The following is a 14,644-nucleotide window of genomic DNA, read 5'->3' as shown; positions in this document are numbered from 1 at the left end:
TGAAGGTCGTAGCATGAAAGAGAATTCAAATGATGAGCCTGTGAAACTTCAAAAAGTTCTCCCTGGCATTGAAGGGTCTCCTCACTTTGGCGGGAGGAACACATCCAAGGACAGCGGCGGGCGTCTGTTGTGTCTGAGGGCGATTCATCACGAGGAGGAAGCTCATAAAGAATCCTGGAGGGGACGTGAGGGGCGGCTGTAAATCTAGCAAAGCTGAAACGAGCTGCCAGCCAGAGCACTAAGTCAAACTTGTCTGTAGACATTTTCAGAAAACAGTGTCATGATTACATATTTGGTATAAAACTACTGTCCAAGAAAGACTCGACTTCTTGGAATCCTCAGAAGATGAACTCTTAGTGTTATGTTAAGTTATCACTTCATATCTTTCAGTCTATAGATACAGAGAGTTTTATGACTTTGCAGATGTCGAATGTGTCAGATGTTATCTGATTTCAGGTTGTTTCATAACCACCTTTAAAAAAAACCTTACTGGAGATTTAATGTAGTACAAGCCAAAAATGAGACCTGGATTTCGTGTAGCGTAAAAAATCTGCCAATCCTGTAAGAAAAAGTTACTTACATTTTGTTGTTCTTACTTAGAAACTTGGCAGGTAACTTGTTGGGTGAATGTTGCTTATTTTCTATATGAAAGACAAAGCAGATTGAAGAAGTTAAAGCTCAAAGCATTCCCTTTTATATTGCTCCAGTGTTTTCTGTTAAGAGTTTAATGAATCCGGCTGTGTGAACTCTATCTTTTGCAGCTCCTTCTGAAATGAAACACTTTTGCTTGTCATGAGTCAGAGCTCCAAAACAGCACAGACGCTTACATAAACCAGGTCCCTGCAGAGATGCTGAGGTTATACTTGACACGGACCCTCCCTCCTGTCCCGAGATCATCTCTCCTCTGCTGCTCTGACATCGTATAAACAGAATATGGGTCATAAATCCGATTTTTCTTCCTCTGGTCTGTTACGTCTTGACATCTCTTTCGCTACAACATTAGAATGATATGTCAAGGATTCAAAATGTCCCACATCAGGCGGGAAGAGTCAGCCAACAGAAACATAAACACATGCTGCACTGCATGACACTATGACCCGCCCACCTGCCCGTCCGTCCTCTTGTCTCTTCTTACAATCTGCAGATTTTTGCCTCGAGCTGTTGATCGCTGCCTTTATGTTTGTGTTCAGGCATCAGAATGTGCCATATGGGATGAGGCTCTGCTCCAGAGCTTGTGAATATTCCCGAATGAGACAATGACTCAGCAATTTACAGGTATGTGCCTTCATAACAGGTGGAACAAAGGAATTCTACAGTTGTTTGAGACAGTTAGATCGAAACCCAGCCAAAACAGATTTACTCTGTTGGATCCACGCCCGAGACACTCCTTTACTTTTACTGTCGATCAACATACTTATAAGGTCGCCAACTAATTACACACCAGCCTGAATGGAATTGATAAAATCATAATGACAAAGCAATTATTTTAAAGGTCATTCCACAGTCAACAGCATTTTGTTGAGTGCTTCTCATGAAAAGGGCTCTTGAGTGCATTTAAAATCTCTGTTACATGCTTCTTGTTTTGAAACTGGTCGGCAGAAACTTAAAAAAAAAAGTTTCAAACAGGACAAATCTAGTCAATAGAATGAGATATTTGCATGCACAAGTTATACTTGGTGGTATGGCAGGGAGAGCATCAGCAAAGACCCCCGGGGTACAGAGCAGAGCGAGCATCAGTGACAATACATATGACACTGGTGCCATATGTATTGTATAAGTTGTAATTGGCAGTATGGCTCTGTTCTTGGAGCTCACTGCCCTTCCACCTGCGTGCGTGGAAGGGCAGGGCTTGATGAACTAATGCTATGCTCAATATGTTTCTTCAACCAAATCACAATCCACTTAGCCAGCTTGCTAGCTAGTTAGCGCTAACAAGCTAATTAAGTCCTTACTCTTATCTACCATTTTCTGAACTTTAAGACGTTATTCAAGGAGTTCATCTCAAACTTCAGTGTGAGCTAGCTACATTTTAGCTTTTAACCATAGCAATAGCAACTGTCATGATACTTATGCTATGATTAAATGGAAGTCATGGTACAATACTGTATATGTAACCTCTATTCATAATGTTGACATGGTTCAAGGAGCATGTGCAGTATTTCCTCGTAAGTGTGCTGACATATTTTGGCTGCCAATACACTACATGTTGGGAACTACTGCGCTAGCTTAATGTCAGACATCCCTCTGGCATGCACACAACAAGAATCTGTTTGCATCCCGTGGTTACATGAAGTGTATGTCTGACTGAGATATAACTCAAACACCTGTAAGCCCTCAGGTGTGTGTTGGCTCTCCTCCAGCTCTGAACCATCAGATTTAGAAAAGTCTGACAGCATGTCAGGCTCGAGCACTCACTCGGAGCGAGGAGGCCTAGAACGTGTTCCCCGCTGTCAGGAGGGAAAAAGGGTGTGGGTATAATTACACCAAAAATGACTGTATCTTACTTTAATAATACGGCAATTACAGCTGACAGCTAAGCACGGACACAGAGGGAGAACGAGGGGATTTCCATTGTCCTCCAACAGAGTCTACTTCTATTAATCCTCATGCCATAATTCGACCATGTGGACTTTCTGCTTGAAATGACAAAGTTTGGTCGAAGGAGGACTCAGTTTTTGACAAGCTGCTGCCAGGCGAAGTTTGAAAGATATTTATGATTTAAAGTCAACAAAAGTTCACCGTATGTTTGTTGTTGTCCTCCAAAAAATGCCCCAACTCTAAATCTGACTTCTTCTATTTCCTCACAACACAGCAGGAACAATATTTCACAAGTAAGGCTTTGAAATCTCGTCTGGCAGCTGCTGACTGCAGTCCGGTCAGTCTGGGGTAGACGCAATCCTTAGTCGACAATACAGAGAGCTATTGGTTTGAAACAAACAATTTAACCACATGCCTAAATTATATGTTTTTCCCCTTTCCCTAGTTATTGTCCAAACCCAGTTTCCTCCACTCACTGCCTCTCTGAGCCAAGTAGGTTTCTGCAACACGTCGCTCCATCCTTATCCCTGCTCTGTGACCCAGACAGAGGAACGCATTGGTTCCTAATTTGCAGCGCTAAAGTGGAGCCAAACTTAATTACTTTGTGTGCATTGGAGGTGTTGTAAAATTTGTTCTTTTGGCATGAGGAGCTCTTTCTGAGTATGAATGTATGGAAACCTAACAGCACATGGCATTTTAATGACTTCATTCCCTCTCCAGGTGAATACCCACAACTAACGATGACTGTGCAGAATGACACAGCCAAATATAACCCTAAACAAATATCCGTATTGACAGTTTGGCGCACGAACAGCTCTTGTTTTGCATAACTAACTGGTTATTCTGGCTCCTCAGACACTTGATGTGTGAAAAAGAAATGCTCATTGAGCAAGCGGTGGGAGTCCTTTCCCAAGGACATGCCACAAAGTTTAACACCCGGCTCCGTGACTTGGATAGCTCCAAATATTTGAATGTTGAAATAAGATAGCTAGACGATACAGTGAACCAACTCTGAGCAGAGGTTATGTGATGCTGTCCGACTTAAATGAAACATAGATATGAAGAGGAGACAGAAAGCACTTCAATGTTACATCCAAGGTCAAATTAGGTGCTAAAATCCCTGAATCTGCTTCTACAACTAAGACGCTTTCTTAGATTCTATTACATAAAGATGCTGCGAATACACCATTACACTGATGATAATGAAATATTCAACAATGTGCACAAAAATTGAAGTTTCAACAGGTATGAGGAAGATGTTGAAACCACATTTTCAAGCATTGCTCACAGTGCGTTGCTAATTCAGTCAGCCACCACTTTGGTCGTATCTCTGCAGCTCTTGGAGAACCTGTCCTGACATTCCTACAAGTTGTTGTCTACCTTTGTTGAGAACTTCATGCGTCGCCTCTAGCTCTGCATGTCAGCACCCATGTCAGAGTTAGTGGCCCTTGCTCCCTCCTGTCTTAATCCTTGCTCGTGTTGTGTTCACCTTGGAGTAAAGCGTCTCCTGAATGACACAGACTTCAAAATAAAGGATTCAGAGTGAGAGAGAGAGCTGGTTATTAGAGCATGTTGGTCTTGTTTTGATGGGGCCCTGCTCTCTTATAACACACTGCTTTGGCCTCTATCAGTCTGCATCTCTCTCTCTCTTTCTCTCTCTCTCTCTCTCTCTCTGGCTTTCCCAGAAAACCACTGAGGTGAAACGGACACCGGCCTAATTGGGTTTTTACAATCACGTACAGTGTGCAGTGTGCGTGAACACACACGGCGCTTCAGCGGCGGTGGCTGACAGGCAGGTAGATTTCCAGCTCGTCTCTCAAGCTGCTTTAATGACTGTTTGAGCTTCTGGGTTTTCCACATGTGATTTATAGCATCACAGGAAGCACTTTAAGGACCATTTTTATGCGTTCCTGTCTTCATTCTCAAACATTTTCCCACATACCTTACAAAAGCATAAAGATGTGAATTTTATTTTAAAGTGCAAATGTTTGGACTCTCTTGCACCATTTCCCTCTTGTGCCTTCTCCATCATCAACATCCTCCAACGATGTCGTCACTTTGGACTTCAGGCAGTACCCCTCCTTTCTGATGGAGCTTTTGCATCCTTGAAAGATTATGAAAGTGTCTCTTTACATCCGGGAAACCGTCTTCTCCCACCAAGGACGCACTTCTTTCATCCGTGCAAACTCTGATTCCCTTACATTTCCTCCTACAACCTTGTCCGACACCATCTGATCCCATCTCAAGGCCTTCCCGCTCTCTCTTTGCATGCCAGGCTTCGGCCCTCCGATAAATTCCATGCAGCTTGCTCTGAGGATTTCATCACAGATATAAATAACGAGGCTTGGCAGCCAGTTCTGAAACGTGCGCTCACACATCCTCGGTCACGGTGTCATACAATGCACAGAAGTTCATTGAGTCCACTGGCTTGCAAGCAAATTAGCCTGTATCTATCCTGGCACTTATCCTCAGTGTGATAACAGTGAAGGACCTGCTAATGACCAATGTTCTGGACCTGTTCCAATCGCTGCTCTGCACCATCACGTCCACTAACATCCAGCCCTCACCCTCAGTTGGCCCTCCTAGTTTTCTGACCTTGCAGCCTTCCTTACTTTACTTGCAAGGCATGCTTTTTGATGCACTGGAAGCGTCGTCATCCCTCCTCTTATACCAAGTGGGTAAAGGATTCCTTGTTCTTTATGTCAAGCCTTGCAACAGCAACCTTGATGCAAAATGTGCAAAATGTTTGGCTACTCTTTACATAGCGGTTTCCAATGTCTGCAATATTGTGCAAGGGGTTCCTGCACAACATGACCTGCAGGCTAAGAGAAGATGTTACCCTGTGTTTACCCAGGCAGAGACGGACAGCCCGTGTGTGCTCACATTATAAAGCTGGAGGGGATCATCAACATGCCACAATCCTCTGGGATGACAGGCCATTAAGTGACACTACACAAGCTAATGTGAATCCCTTCATCATCATCATCATGAGAGACTCCCCTCCCTCCCTCTGAACCAGTTTCATTCCCTGAAATGTAGCTGGCCTGTACTCCAGATGATTCCCAGTAATTGTTCCAGATCCCGCCCCCTCTTCTTTAATGACAGCTTTTCCTCTCTGACTCCCAGACAGCAGCACATTAACATGATGTACAGTCCTATGGGTGTTGGCTCTGCCTGGCCAGCTGACCCATATAAGAGATGATTACATACACAAAGTCCTGGCATGGTATCTGAACTTAGCTCACTTGGCAAATGGCGGTGTGACACAGATCCTTCAAGTGCTTTAATTAGCCGATGACACGCTAACAGTGAGATAAGCCTGGTGAGAGCAAGTTGTCAGATACCATCAGGGCCTGTCTTGTTAACTTTATATGTTTGTATCCATGTAATGCGTCGACAGGGTTGGTTTTACCCAAAACTTTTTAAGCAAAGTGGACAAAGCCACTCAGCCATCAGCTGTTTATTTGTAGACTATAGGTTTGAAGCCTCAAGTTCAGCATTCTGACCCTTAATATGTTGCTTTTTTTTGGAGCCAGATAGGACTTGTCTTCTTTGGACATAACACCCTCTCTCCATCTTTCATCACTCTGGTGCCAAGGTTGTGAACGTCAGCTGGTCTCAGTCATGAGGGGTAAACTCCGCCCACTTTTGGGCCACTAAGTACTGGCCGATCACAGTGTCTCTCTGTCCTTCATCACTCTGGTGCCGTGGTTGTGAGCGACGGCTAGCCTCAGTCATGGGGGTTCCGGACCATCACTTAGCCTCTCCGTCTTTCATCCCCTTTCATCCCCCCTCATATATTGAGATCAGTACAGTAAGTATACAATGTGTGGCTGGTCAAAAAACAGGCTTTAGATATTGAAAATGTGACCTGGTGACTCCTGGGTGTCTTTTAGTATTATGTATTCATCAGTGATGATAGCCACACTTCATTGTAGGCCACTTTATGATCATTTTTGTACTACAGTTTGAGATGTTAATACCATGCTGTATTGAATGACACTTGAAACCAGCATTTGATACCATAAAGGCATTCTCACTTCACAGTTTTGGTGTATTTAATGGTCATATGTTTGTGTTTTCAGGTTTTATTATGTATGCTACTCTGGTAAAATGTTAAAAACCTGTTATCAAAGCCTGAAATCACAACAACAAACCTCTTCAGATATTTAACAACAGGTCTTTTATCCAAGTGTGACCTTTTGACTTCACTTTCCTGACATCATATCACCTGCCGATGATAGGAAACACATTTATTTGTTGATTCATGCCTAATGGTCTCACCACAGGGTGACGTGTGGTGTTACTATTTGTTCCAGGAGTGTGTTTGTCTGTTTGTGAAGTGCTTTCATGTTTGACAAAAGCGTGCCCCGTGAACATTTCTTTGTGCGAGCCACTCCTTTAACACCACGTATCACTGAAATCAAGCCTCTGAAATACTCACCATTTGACCTGTTTGGTGTTATCAGTCTGAGTGTGTTCTGTATCAGGTGTTATCAGTTTGTTCCTGCTGTCCTTTATAATGTCTGCTAAACAACGAACACTGCAGACAGTAGGTTACAGTCAACTCATGTCTGGTGTGTGCTCAACATGAGGTAAAAAGGGTCTTGTATTGACAACGTGGACCTTCCATTAGTACCTGGATGGAACCTGACACCTCAAAGGGCATTATCCTGCTTCCACCACAGCTGGTGTCATGTTTCTGTGTGTTTTTAAATCATAGTTAAAGGTTTTAACGAGCCATAACAAGCTTTCCAGGAAATTCTTGCTGGTCTGATCAATAGAAAAGGTTCTACTGTGATGGGGATGTTGTCCAGAAAGTGGAACCCATCCTACCCATGACTTAGTGTAGTAATAGGAATGAGTTTGCGGCGCATGTTATAGGGTTCTTTCCATTCCAAAGGCTCTTTATAATGCAGCCAAAAATTGCATCCTTTGCAGACAAACACATCCCATGATCCTCTGCACGCCAATTCAAGCAAGATGGCTACCGCTGGAACAGCCAAGCTACACTTTTTTAATATTTTTTGGGCCTTTTTGCCTTTTATTTGATAGGACAGCTGAAGAGAGACAGGAAATGTGGGGAGTGGGGAGTGGAGAGTGGAGAGTGGGGGAGGACATGCAGTAAATGGTCTAGGCTGGAATCGAACCTGCGACCTCTGCGACAAGGGCTATAGGCTCTGTATATGGGGCGTGTGCTTAGACCACTAGGCTAACGGCGCCCAAAGCTACAAACTTTTTAACACAACTGTTTGATTTAATCTCCATGGAGTTGCCGAACGAATGTTATAATGCCCTGGAGCTTGGAGTTGTCTTTGCAATGTCAGTCAAGTGTGTTTTCACTCCTTCTCAGCTCCAACGATCTGAAACCTTCCACAGCAGATATGCAGGACTCCTATGCATCAATGAGCACAGAGCAGATCTAGCATGACAGGAAGTCAGGCACCAAAACTATAAAGACAGCATGGATGCCTGTTGACACGGTGGCAAAAACCTGCCCACTTCACATCAGGCAATCAGGATAGAGCATTTACACAGATAATGGTGTATTTAAACACAAAGACCTGGAAGCAACGTCCCAAATTTGCTAAAAAATGAAAGGATTAATCAGTGAAGTCTGCCGTGACATCACGACATGACTCGTGCCTTACAAAAGCTAACCATTCGTTATTTCGTCATTTCATAATCCGCTGTGATTTACCCTGTCTTCTGTCCTCCAGACGTGTACTGCTGAAGTACAACACACCTCCTTTATGTCACACTCCTGTTATTTTTGGAAGCATGCCAAGTCTTCTGAACCGCAAACCACAATGACTTGCATGTTATTATATCACACTGAATCATTCTCACCCTGTAAGGCTTTACCTAAGCACTGTTAATAACCGGTAAACTCACCTGCATTACATGTGCAAACCAAAATTGCACACCAGAGCGCTGTTTCAACTTGTCAGGTCGTATTTATAGTCATGTTTTTTGGCTGTTGGACTTTAAAACTCACCATGGCACTGATAAGAATCGAACCCTCAACCTTAAGACTGCCAGTGCAGCCTCTTAACCGCTGCACCAAATCAACACACTTTTGAACATGAGCTCCAGGTATATTTGTCATGGTGCTTTGGCTTTTGGCCTTTAAAACTCACCATGGCACTGATAAGAATCAAACCCACGACCTTCAGACTGACAGTCCAGCCTCTTAACCCCTGCACCACTTCAACACACTTGTGAACATGAGCTCCAGGTATATTTGTCATGGTGCTTTGGCTTTTGAACTTTAAAACTCACCATGGCACTGATAAGAATCGAAACCTTGACCTTGTGACTGCTAGTCCTTCCTCTTAACCCCTGCACCACACTAAAACACTTGTGAACATGAGCTCAGGGTATATTTGTCATGGTGCTTTGGCTGTTGGACTTTAAAACTCATCATGGCACTGATAAGAATCAAACCCACGACCTTCAGACTGACAGTCCAGCCTCTTAACCCCTGCACCACTTCAACACACTTGTGAACATGAGCTCCAGGTATATTTGTCATGGTGCTTTGGCTGTTGGACTTTAAAATTCACCTTGCCTCAGGCAAGGATTGAACCTCCAACCTTGAGAGTGCCAGCCCATCCTCTCAACCACTGCACCACATCAACACACTTGTGAACATGAGCTCCGGGTATATTTGTCATGGTGCTTTGGCTGTTGGACTTTAAAACTCACCATGGCACTGATAAGAGTCGAACCCACGACCTTCAGACTGACAGTCCAGCCTCTTAACCCCTGCACCAAACTAACATACTTGTGAACATGAGCTCTGGGTATCTTTGTCATGGTGCTTTGGCTGTTGGACTTTAAAACTCACCATGGCAGTGATAAGAATCGAAACCTCAACCTTCAGACTGCCAGTCCAGCCTCTTAACCCTTGCACCACATCAACACACTTGTGAACATGAGCTCCGGGTATATTTGTCATTGAGCTTTAGCTGTTGGACTTTAAAATTCACCTTGCCTCAGGTAAGGATTGAACCTCCAACCTTGAGACTGCCAGCCCATCCTCTCAACCACTGCACCATATCAACACACTTGTGAACATGAGCTCCGGGTATATTTGTCATGGTGCTTTGGCTGTTGGACTTTAAAACTGACCATGGCACTGATAAGAATTGAACCTTCAACCTTTGGGCTCTCAGTCTGTACCACTGAGTGTCAGCAGCAACTGATTTTTGCAAGAATGTTTAAATGTTTGTGTGTGTGCATATATGCATATATATATATAGATATATATATATATATATATATATATATATATATATATATATATATATATATATATATATATATATATATATATATATATATATATATATATATATATATATATATATGCATGTATCTATATATATATATATATATATAAATAAATACGTAACTAATACATTTTTAAAACATTCTCTCAAAATATCAGTTGCTGCTGACACTCAGTGGTATAACCCCCCCAGTTTACTTGCTGTAGAAATCGGGGGGCAATGGCCCCCCTTCAGGATCCCCCGCATATGTGGGATTCGAACGTCCTGTCCGAGACTGTGCAATTCCAAACGCCCTGCAGTCTTCTGTACAGTTGTAATTCCCATACGCCACAAGGCACCGCATATCTGGGATTCGAACATCCTGTCAGAAACTGTGCAATTCCAAACGCCCTCCGGCCTTCTGTACAGTCGTAATTCCCATACGCCATGAGTCACCATTCATTCTCGGACTTTTGGTCAGGTCGTATTTATAGTCATGTTTTTTGGCTGTTGGACTTTAAAATTCACTTTGCCACAGGTAAGGATCGAACTCTCAACCTTCAGACCGCCATTCCAGCCTCTTAACCACTACACCACACAGACACTCCTGTAAACATGAGCTCCGGGTTTATTTGTCATGTTTTTTGGCTGTTGGACTTTAAAACTCACCATGGCACTGATAAGAATCGAACCCTCAACCTTTAGACTGCCAGTCAAGCCTCTTAACCCCTGCACCACACTAACATACTGGTGAACATGAGCTCCGGGTATCTTTGTCATGGTGCTTTGGCTGTTGGACTTTAAAACTCACCATGGCACTGACAAGAATCGAACCCTCAACCTTCAGACTGCCAGTGCAGCCTCTTAACGCCTGCACCACATGAACACACTTGTGAAAGTGAGCTCCGGGTATATTTGTCATGGTGCTTTGGCTGTTTGACTTTAAAACTCACAATGGCACTGATAAGAATCAAACCCACAACCTTCAGACTGCCAGTCCTTTCTCTTAACCACTGCACCACATCAACACACTTGTGAATATGAGCTCCGGGTATATTTGTCATGGTGTTTTGGCTGTTGGACTTTAAAACTCACCATGGCACTGATAAGAATCGAACCCTCAACCTTCAGACTGACAGTCCTTCCTCTTAACCCCTGCACCACACTGACACACTTGTGAACATGAGCTCCAGGTATATTTGTCATGGTGTTTCGGCTGTTGGACTTTAAAACTCACCATGGCACTGATAAGAATCGAACCCACAACCTTCAGACTGACAGTCCAGCCTCTTAACCACTACACCACATCAACAGACTTGTGAACATGAAAAAAAAAATGGAAAATGGTCGTATCCATTTTTATTCACACCAGAAAGTTTTCAGATCCAGACTCCAGCTACTTCAATTACTACCATCCATCTCACCACTATCATCTCTCTCTCTCTTCATCTCCCTCTATCCCTCTCTCCAACACGGTCTCAGCAGATGTGTGTCTGACATGAGTCTGGTCCTGCCGGAGGTTTCTGCCTGTTAAAGGAAGTTTGTAGGGAAATGAACACAAGATCAGTCCGCCTTGATGGTTGATTGCTGCTGCTGTTATTTGTCGTTATAGGACTTATATATTTTGCCGTTTGTTGTGCATTCAGGCGGTTTTCAAACTGCTTTTGTGCTGGAAACTATCAGCTGTATCTGGCAACGCTGGCTGCAGCTTGAAGTCAAACCCCCGGCCAGTTGCTGCACGATTTAACCATAAGGCCAAACCGGCATGGGATGTTGAGACTATGAGAGGTTTTTGAATCTCTGGCAACAACAACGGACGAGGGACCACCACGACAGACTGAAGGAAGAGACATTTTGCCGGGAAAAGGCAGCAACTCTTTGATTAACTGCTGTCGGCATCTCTGAGTGACATCACCTTTAACATCCTCATGTAGGTCGTGATGATTGACTTGGCACCAGCTTGTAGTCTGTCCAGTTTGTCGCTCAAACAATGGCACACATTTCTGACTCAGTGATTATAGTGACTATTGTAACAGTAAAGATCTATGAATGCTGCCGACTTGGTTACAAAATGTGCTTTTGTAACTCCTAATATTTCATATATCCATCATCTTTTCAGTTGCTGATCAATTCTGAATCAGTCAAATTTGAACAATGCTTTCATACTTCCTTTATTCATACCATTCACAAACTTAAAACCCAGCTTTGTGACTTTTTAAAAGCATATCAGCTCTCCACCCTCATAGTGACATCAGCACAAATGACTGCTGTCTCCATGTGATGAATGGACTGCCTCAAAGTCGGCAGCTCCTCCTCCTTCACCAAATACACCTGTGATGTCTGAGGTGGTTGGCTCAGTGCTCTTTAAAGGCCGTGTGTGACCATTGATTCGCATTCAAAACAAACCCAGCACACCTGACAGTCGGAGGCTTTCCTGCTCCTCCCAGCCGTCCTGTGAGGGTTTATTGCTCCTCCTGCTCTGCCTGAGTTCTTCCAGCCAACCCACGAGAGAGAGGACAGAGAGGAGAGCATCACATTTCTCCAGGTAGGTGTGAGACAATTATGTGTGTGCAACCTTTTGTTGGTGGAGGAGTGTAATATGATGGACAGAGAGCTACAGGACTGATTAACCTTAACTTTTCTAATACATAAAACAAAGAAACGTGACAGTTAAGTTAGTGCTTTTAGAGTAAATATGAAAACATGTTTCTGGGAATACACGTAATATCTCATTCATTGCCTGCACGTGTCACTACAGATAATAATCTTCCTTTCAACCGTGAAAACACGCAAAGCAGGTTTTCGCCCCCACTCCCCCTTCCATGTTCATCCTCCTCTCATAATTACCTGTTTGCACTTCTGTTAAGGGACTCGCTCCGTTAACACATGCCTGCATGACACAGCAAAAACATGAGTATCAGGAGTCGGACTGTTAACAATGGGAATGCGATACGGCTACACGCTACATGCTGCACCCCCTGCCAGCGCCAGATGTCTGTTTTGACATGTGTGAATCCCTGTTCACGTGCAGCACATACCTCGTTCTTGACTGCAGACCGAATATCAGAGTAATCAGACTGTGCATGGACAAATTCGATCATATTTACTCTGCAAACACTGACCTCTTAAGAAATGAGTTTAAAGAATCAGAGACCATCAAATAATAGTGCTTTTTTATTATTTTATTCATTAAAAGTGTTAAGATTTATAGATTAACCATCTATTTATCTAATTATAATCAGCATGTTATGATAACTTTTGACAGTTTTGTAAATTCAGAATAGATTAAGAGTATTAGAGTGTCTGTAGTGTACAAAATCATCACACTTGGACCTCAAACTCACTTGTTTTCATGCTAACTATGGGTCCCAAGACTTGCCACCAAGTCACAAAGATGGATGTTAAAATAGACTTTCTTTTACCAATTATCTTCTTTGGCTGCAACCAGAAGCTGACTGGGTGTTGAAGTTAACCTTTGTGTTGGGAAAACTCGACTTTTCTTTTACGCTTTGAGCATTTTACCAAACACAAAGATCCTCTACGAATCACTGAGTGCTCTCTTAACCACACATTTCACTGGGTAATGTTTAATATGTATTATCTCATTGTTAACACAGTGTAGATACACACAAAGTAAGTAATCCATTAACCTTCTTCACCTTCCTGTGCTACTATAGCGTGATGTAACTTCTGTAACAACACGTGTGTTCTATTTGTGGTCACTATTTAGCTGTCACAGACTTTATAACCCCCTGCCAACGTCGACCGCGGATGTTTCCAACCCTTTCGTTTGATCCGACCACAGTGCTGAGGCAGCTTCTTGCATTTGGCCAAGGCACTTTTCTGTCATTGGTGGCGGGTGTTTGGCCTGCGTTGCTCACTCGGCCTTGTTTGATGGTTTGCTGGCTGGGGAATCGAACAGAATCACTAAAACCACTAATGTGGGCCCAGTTTCCCCCCCCTAACAGGCCTGAACAGTCGCCCAGAATCCTTGCAGTTCAACTCTGTGTCGCACTGTGTACAAATAGCGAGCATTTCTGAGTCCAGAGAGCTGCTTCAGATAAGTGTTGAGTGTCACCCCCCTGTTATGGAAGTAGTAGGTTGTAATTGGAAACATGTGGGCCAAAGATGTTATCATCTGTCCCTAGCTTACATCAGTGTTTATTCATATCTGCTGAAACTCAAATGGATTTTCAACATCTTGAGTTTTGTTTTGGAGCATGAGGGCAGGAAACCAGATGAAAGGAATCACTCACCATGGTTACAACGGTGCTGTATCTGAGTCTAAGTCCAGGGTTAGAAATAAGGAGTCTAGAGTTTCCCAGTCAAACCACACCCAAGCAGCAAAACCCCAAAACGTCTGTGAAGCATTATGTAACACTTCATTTACAGATTTACAGCACGGGATAATTTCACAGTAGGAATAAGGTAAAGAGAAGAAGAAGGGGGGTGTGTCCGGACTTAATGACCGGGGTGGCTCAACTTAGGCACTGACTTATGCAGGGGGTGGTATGAACATCTTTAGGACCAGAGGTTGCTGCTTGGTTATAGTACAGGCCAAATAGCTGATATAGCCAATCAGAGTTCAAGTAGCCACCACTGGCCTTTCACTTGGACACGCCCCTGGTTGGAACCCATCCACACCTGATTCATACACTTAAGATTAATCTTGGGCTTGTTTTGACACATTTTATGAATCCTGTGCCTCCAACTCCTGGTATTTCCTGATTGTTTAATATAGTCACTCCCAAATGTGTTGTCTCATTCTCACTTGAGTCCCATACTGGACGGTTTCAGCAGAAGCTTATTGGGTGTAATATTTCCACACATGC

General features: G+C 43.3%; 1 protein-coding gene across 3 annotated transcripts in view; it reads left to right on the top strand.

Moving 5' to 3' along the window:
- LOC117807992 (sodium- and chloride-dependent GABA transporter 2-like) overlaps positions 1-14,644 on the top strand; it is a 201,279-nt gene that overhangs the window by 164,640 nt on the left and 21,995 nt on the right. Inside the window, exon 1 of one of the 3 annotated variants that reach the window (XM_034677366.1) lies at positions 12,294-12,357. The exons of the other annotated variants lie outside the window; for them this stretch is intronic. The gene's annotated coding sequence lies outside the window, so the exon portion shown is untranslated. Of the gene's footprint in view, positions 1-12,293; positions 12,358-14,644 lie in introns of those variants that run through there. 3 annotated transcript variants of the gene reach the window in all.

Source organism: Notolabrus celidotus, chromosome 24 (genome assembly GCF_009762535.1).
Source record: "Notolabrus celidotus isolate fNotCel1 chromosome 24, fNotCel1.pri, whole genome shotgun sequence".
In the NCBI taxonomy this organism is placed as follows: Eukaryota; Metazoa; Chordata; class Actinopteri; order Labriformes; family Labridae; genus Notolabrus; species Notolabrus celidotus.
Note: the sequence above shows the minus strand (reverse complement) of the source record. Positions and strands in the feature narration are given on the sequence as shown.